The sequence below is a fragment of the Anastrepha obliqua genome, chromosome 1 (assembly GCF_027943255.1).
Source record: "Anastrepha obliqua isolate idAnaObli1 chromosome 1, idAnaObli1_1.0, whole genome shotgun sequence".
Classification (NCBI taxonomy): Eukaryota; Metazoa; Arthropoda; class Insecta; order Diptera; family Tephritidae; genus Anastrepha; species Anastrepha obliqua.
Genome location: NC_072892.1, coordinates 106,581,688 through 106,588,513, shown reverse-complemented (window position 1 = coordinate 106,588,513; position 6,826 = coordinate 106,581,688). Strand labels below are relative to the sequence as shown.

Below are 6,826 nucleotides of genomic sequence, written 5' to 3'. Positions count from 1 at the left end.
GCTAGCGATGTGAGCTTCCGATCCAAAATTCTTGGTTCGAATCACAAGAAAAAAAAATTTTATTTTTTTTTTTTTGAAATTTGCATTGTAGGACATTTCTGATTATTTATTGAAAACAGGTTTTTGGCTTTTCTATTTTTGGTTTAGATACTGAAAGTCAGTTTAAGTGAATTGGTATAAATATTTCGTACATTAATTTTTGTGAACGTGTAATTCTCAAAAGGTTTATTAGAAAATGTATTGACAAGGTAGTTTGTTGGTTGTGTATGGTTATCGCTTCTCGGCCTTATGGCTAAGATCAAAGTGTAGCTTAATCAGCTTAACATAGATAGATCCTTCATCGGAGGACAACAAATGTTAAACTGATTTTAATATATCTAGCGAACCGTCACTCTCGAAAAGAGTGCGGGAATTTTTTATGTATCACCCCGGGGGGGAAATGTCCCCCCGGGGAAAACGGTCTTGAAGCCCACTTTATCTGTTCTTATCAGCTTAACATCTGATAGATCCTCCATCGGAGGACAACAAATGTTAAACTGATTTTTGGAAATGGGCGGAGCGTTTTAGTGGCTTGCTCCACCTCTGCCACGGGTTGGCCCGGTATTGCAGTACGGCCGGGATTTCGGCCTTGAATAAATACAAGAAGAAATATACTAATACATTTAGCTTTGGTGGGAAGAGACATAAATTTTTATATGAATACAAGTAGACGAAAATGGAAGAAATTTGTAAGTCTGTTTCTTCGGTCGGTTTGGGTATTTTTTTTGACAACATCGAAACCAAAGCATTTGTATCATATTTTAGCTATCATAAGCCACTCGTATCATTTGTCGAAATTGAAAACATTGAGGATGAATAATAATAAAATGAAGAAAATAAAATATGAACTTTATAGCAATATTATAATGAACCTATAATTATCCCGCCCCTAACGCTGCTTTCGTCTCATTCTCTCTCAGTTTGTTTTACGGAAGGTTTCACTTCTATCGCGTCTAACCGTTAGACTGGTATTTTTTTTTTTTATTGAGGTCCTTCTAGTGACAGAAATACTCTCGGAGGTTTCCCATTGTCTGCCGAGGAGCAGCTGCTATTTCAAAGAACTTTTCCAACGATTTACTGTTTCACGCACACAATGGATTTCGAACTCGGACAAACCCGTTCGCCTACCTGCTGCCACTCCATATTAAAACATTAACGTCGTACATTTTTTATTAAATTAAATAAATTATAGCTCCAAAGAAGAACACCTTTTATAAGTATGTGCATATGTGAAATACCCAGCTGTTGTTTTCCAGATATGTGGCATTTGTGTAGCGAAGTGAAAATAACATAAGCTACATACTTTCACACTGAGCTGGTTACTTTCGTGATTTATTTACATTGCAGCTGGTCGAAATCTATTAACTGTAAATTGTGTATTGGCTGGTGCTAGTGCATGAATTTTAAGCGAAAGTGCTGTTTTCGATAGCTCAATATAATGATTTTTATGTAAGTTCTTACATTAATGAAACTGAGAGTGCTGATGGAAAACTTGCAGCATTTGAATTTGTTGAATTGGTTAGCGTATTAAGTCAAGTTTCATGTTGAGGGGTCAGCAAGCAGTTAACTTTTATTTGATGGCTATAGGTTTGCTTTGAAAATGGAAAATTAAAACGAGGTCTCTATGTTAAGTCACAATAAACGGGTACGATGACCCTAAGACTGACACTTCCCTTGAAGGTGAAGATGGTAACGGTAATTATAGATCGTTGATACAAATTATAGACAGTAGGATAATAGTTGATACGCAATTGTCCTTAACGGTGCCAAGAAAAAGTGCAATATAGTAAAATCGCAACTTCTTCATTATTCAATTTTCTATATTCAATTTTAATATTTCTCAACTTTTTTTTAACCAAAACGCGAAAAGAGACCCTTTTGGAAAATATGCATAAATTGGATGTCTGATACAGCTGTCAAAGCAGAAAAAAATTAAAATTTCAAATTCCAACGCTAGATGAACACCCTGTAAATCAAAGCAGCAAAAAAATCGTTGTTGTCATTAAACTTTAAATAAAAATTGCGTATGAAACGCGCGTTCCGCATAGTAAATTTAATGCTCACTTTTGGAGTTTATTGCAGTATTGACTATTCTCTCAAATGAGCACACAATCTCGATTTTTATTGTGCAAGCTGTAATTCTCAAATCAGTATCAACGTTTTAAAACGTTTGGTATTTAAAAAAGACTTAAATTTTTTATATCTTAATATGTATTTTATATGCATTTTTTCTGCCTAGTTTCTTTCGATACATTGTATAAGTACAACTGTGCATATGAGAATGTGTGCGTAGCTACCAGCTATATAATTGTATGCACAGGCACATTGTATGAACCCTGTAGGTAACGGATTAATACTGAAAAATACTCGAAAAAAGTAGGAGTTCGCCAATTCTCAACACTTTCCGCTACTTGTGTGACCTCTCTGACCTTGAAGTGTCGAAGCAGAAAAGTACAGGTATGCTCAATGATTATAGGTTACAAAGTTTGTCCATTCGCTTTGTCGTTTGTCCATTAAACCATTTTTTCATATTTTTATTTAGTAAACAAGTTTTTCATAAACAAAATTGATGATTAAAATTGCGCCATCTTGTATTAATTATTTTAATAAATTAAAGTAACACTGGTTTGAAACTAGTGAAAAGCGATGCTGAAATCTGATTTCGATCTGAAATATTTCAAAATGGTTGAGGCCGGAGACTTTATACACTTTCTCGGGCATCGTCATGGAAAGATCCACCATTTATAGTTTACATGGAGTACTGTAAATAAATAAATTAATAATGAATATTTGGTGCTTATACCCTTTTTGGGTGTTTGGCCGAGCTCGTCCTCTTATTTGTGGCGTGCGTCTTGATGTTTTCCCACAAATGGGCCAGTTGCTTATAAATCATTTATTTATAAAAAAGAGAAGTCACGGTACTATAGTAAAAGCACAAGCAGCACCTAGCTCGCTACTAGTGGTTTTTCCCTGCGGGTAATGAATGAATTGTGTGTGTGTGGTTTTTATGTGGTCATGACATATCTTTACCGTAAATTCAATCAGATAATTAATTAATAACATTTACATTTACATTTACAATAATTTGTCGTGTATTTTTAATACTCGTTTATTTATTATAATTATTATTATTTATTAGTCGCTCAATACTTGCATCTTACGCACACACACACAGATTTTCTTACGTATGCATGCATATGTGCAAGAGCTTTCGCAGTTGCTGGCTGCATCTACGTTTCAGTGCAACACTGCGGATTCTGGTTTGCTTATTTGCAGTTTTTTTAATTTCTATACCAAATTTTTTTCTTTGTTTCTTTTCTATTTCACGGTTTTTCTAATTCGAAGAGGAGAAATTACATTTAGTAAAAAGTGGTGAATTTTCAACATATTTTATTGTTTAACTGCAAGTTTCTATGTATGCATGTTTCGTATATATGTATGTATGTATGTACTAGTATACATCGTCACTAACACTAATTGCCACTAATGCTGCAGTTGCCGCGTCCGTTGATTTCTTTTGTGATTTTTTTGTTTTTGGTTTTTGTTTTGAATGTTTCTCCATGCATTTTTTTATTATTGTTTTTGCTTTTCATTAAACTTATTTACTTTGTTAAACTTAAATGAAATTCTTTTTGATTTTCATCAGCTACACTAATCAAACTTAACTTATACATATGTATATGTATGCATGTGTGTATATATATATATATTTATCTAATTCCTATATAATGAAATAATTTACAAATGATTTTGATTACTATTTTGACTATTTGATCATTGGTTTTTCTCTTTTGATTTACTTTTGTTTGTTTATTTTTTGTATTTGCTTTGGTTTAATGAAATGCTTACTTACAACTATGCTTTTGCAATTATGCATCTATGTGTGTGTGTGTGTACATATGTATTTTCATATTTACAGTGTTCTTTGTATGCTGTGCTGTAGGCTTAACCAACAATCGAGTCAGAATTTACATTAGGTTTAATTAACTAATTTTTAGGCTTTTATAAGTACTTTGTTTGTCCTTACAAGTGCACTATTTGGCAATATTCATGCGTATCAGAGTGCGATATGCATTTCCTTTCCATTCATTTAGCATTCATTGTAAGCCTGTTCGTAAACGCAGTATTATATATTAGTTGCATTGCTTGATTGACTTTTAAGGTGCTGACCGAATGCAGGCTGACTTCGTCGTACTTCAAGCGCTTCAAGTTACATTTCATATATTTCAGGATTGTTGAATTCATTTTTGACAGTTATCAAAGCCAAGCGAACAAAGTCAGCCTACATTTGGCCAGCACCTTCTGCTGCTCGCAACATCGACATATTTACTGCACTTGCTGTAGAAATTCTGATGTCTGACTGGCACGGTTTGTATCAAAATACTTACTTTTAATTCAAAAAGATATTTTCACACGACTGTTTTGCTATCGCCAAGCGTGCAGTGGTACTACATATAATACTGTGTTTATAAACGAATGCTGCATTATTCTTTGAGCAGATACTCAGTTCAGGTGACCATCTTCAACTTCAAAAGCAGAACACTCCCATAGGATCCATGAGGTGCAGGGATGCAACTTTTTGAACTTTCGGTTGAAGCCAATTTTTTTTATTAGTATCTATGACATATTTTTCCTTAGTAGCAACCAATTTTGTAAGCGCTTCATGTTACCAGCAAAAAAAAAAAAGATTTGCGATTTTTAAACCAACAATATCGACATTCCATTCCATAGCAGTCGGCACTAAGCTACCAAAATCGTCAGTATTTGACAACTATGCCACTACTCTCTCTTTCTACTTTAATCTGAGCATGCCACTAAGCAGTGAAGTGCTCTCTCGATGAAATATACGCCTGAATAAATATGTCTCTCATCGTGCCCACCGTTATTTTATAGCGCGGAAATCTGGGTAATAACAATATCCAATCGGTGGGCGCGTGAAGTTTTCACGAGAGAGGATCTATGAAAAATTGATATACCTGTGCGCATTGCTCACGGCGAATGCTGGAATGATAAAATGAATGAATTTTATAAGAACGTAGATCTGGTCAAAGACAAGTCGTATGAATGCCTTAGCTCGGCAAGCTCTTTCTTTATCCGGTACCAACGGGTGATTGTAGAGGAAGAATTTTTACTTCTCAAGTCGAGAAGTTCTTAGCTCACGGTAAAAATGAAAGAAAAATACTGACAAGCATTTTGTAAGTCGACTAAAATTACTTAGAAAAATTTTAGAAGAAGAAAAATGCTGACATGCATTTTTGAAGTCGACAAAATTGTTTGGCGAAATTTTAGAAGAAGAACTAATGAATTTCGTATGCATTTACTTTTTCCCCTTTCTTATATGAGGTTTACTTTTTTCACAGGTATGAGTTGGGTAGCTCCTCTTAATACTTCCTTTATACTCTTAGTCATTGAACTAAACCATGGTCCTTATTCTTAATTTATATCCATCATCTTAAGAGTTATGAATATATGGTAGATGGCATACGAGCTCAGGTTACAGAATAGCTAAACTAACTTGGTTCGATTTGGCTCCAATTAAATCACTTGGTTTATAAATAAAGCGAAATACGCTTTATAAATTTGAGTGAAAGTCTGGCAACTGTTGCGTAGCACCGTTGAGTATTGAGAACCATGAATAGAGAAAGTGGGGAACCGAGCATAGCGAAAATGTTACCAGTGTTTCTACATGAGCTCTTTCATGTCCGTTTTTATTTGAGCCTGATAGCTGATGAGATTTGTTGCGCACCTCAATATAGTCCGGCTAAGCACCTTTTGATGAACTTAATGAGGTATTTATCAGTCGTAGAGTAGTTATTGTGGAGAATCTAAAATAGTTTAATCAAATAATTGTTCAGTTTTGTAAAATATTACATGAAAAGGAAAATAATGAAAATTTATTAGAAATTGGGAAAATTTGCCTAAAGTATCTCGCATTTGCCAGACACGCCCAGAGCGGGGCCAGCAGGTAGAATGACTTCTCGTATTGCAATGTGCGAGCGTATGCCATACAGAGGAAATGCTTAAGAAGATACATTCAATCAGGAAAATAAATGTATAATATTTTATTTTTTTTTTTTGTTTTTTAACAATTAATAGAAAAGCTTTAACTGTACATATTAAATTTTTTTCTCAAAGATTGAATTAAATCTATTTCCATTTAGGGCACATTTGATACCATTAACATTTTTTTCTTACCAATTCACTATTCAGGCATGCCGATTAGACATTTCATTTTCAGGTTTCTCAGTGCATGGGAGACAATGCCAGTTCGCACTCTGATAACAATTTTTATTAAAGTAAAAAATAATTTTGAATGTGTGCACGATTTCTTCTAGTTTCTAGTCATTTCATGATTATAGAGCTCGCAATGCTAAACACGAACAACAACGTTCCACAACTGATGCTGTTTTGCAAATTTCATATATTACGGTCACTTGCGCCCACTCGTTAGCAATGCAGCTTTAGCGTTAATGATTTACAGAATCTCACTGCAGATTTTCTATTTACAACATTCGGAGTTTTATTATTTTTTCTCTTTCATTGCAGCATTAATTTACGTTTATTCTTAATACTTTTAAGTTATTCTATTCTCTCTTAGTTTCACTAAATCTTAAATTTATTTAACTAATTTTATGCTAATTTGTTTCATAAAAAAATTCGAGCGTCAACCTTAAAATAGACATAACTAAAATTCCTTAAAATGCATTGTTTCATGTTGTTTTTTGTTTTTGTTTATTAATATTTTTTTGTTTTTACGTTTATCCGACAGGATCGGCAGGTAAGTTGT

At 33.8% G+C, this 6,826-nt stretch overlaps 2 pseudogenes; both read left to right on the top strand.

Annotated features, from left to right (window-relative positions):
* The first annotated feature begins 272 nt into the window (after positions 1–272).
* LOC129236611 (U2 spliceosomal RNA) lies at positions 273–390 on the top strand (annotated as a pseudogene).
* Positions 391–455: 65 nt separating this feature from the next.
* Positions 456–636, top strand: LOC129236503 (U2 spliceosomal RNA; annotated as a pseudogene).
* The last annotated feature ends 6,190 nt before the right edge of the window (positions 637–6,826 follow it).